The following is a 300-nucleotide window of genomic DNA, read 5'->3' on the forward strand; positions in this document are numbered from 1 at the left end:
CCTCAGCCCCGAGGGGGGAGGGGCACCTGACTGAGGCCCCGCGGGCACAGGCGGCTCTGGCAGCAGCCCACTGGCACGCACAGCCAGCTGTGCCCCTTACAGTTTGGGGACGGGCATGTCACTCATCCCTCTGTGGCCGGGTTCTTTGTTTATAACGTGAGGTTCCGAATGCCGCCCTGGTGAAGTCTAAACAGCTCCAGTGGCGGCTCTGTCCCCACGTGTCCCCCCGGCCTCCAGGAGAGGCCTGGGGGCGTCAGAACCGCCCATCGTGGCGGCACCTGGTTCAGGGACGTGTTCTCG

The 300-nt window shown here is 66.3% G+C and overlaps 1 protein-coding gene across 1 annotated transcript in view; it reads right to left on the reverse strand.

The window, feature by feature from the left end:
- ADAMTSL2 (ADAMTS like 2) overlaps nt 1–300 on the reverse strand; it is a 27,168-nt gene that overhangs the window by 16,604 nt on the left and 10,264 nt on the right. The gene's annotated exons all lie outside the window — the stretch shown is intronic.

This window comes from Myotis davidii, unplaced genomic scaffold (assembly GCF_000327345.1).
Source record: "Myotis davidii unplaced genomic scaffold, ASM32734v1 scaffold609, whole genome shotgun sequence".
NCBI classification, from domain to species: domain Eukaryota; kingdom Metazoa; phylum Chordata; class Mammalia; order Chiroptera; family Vespertilionidae; genus Myotis; species Myotis davidii.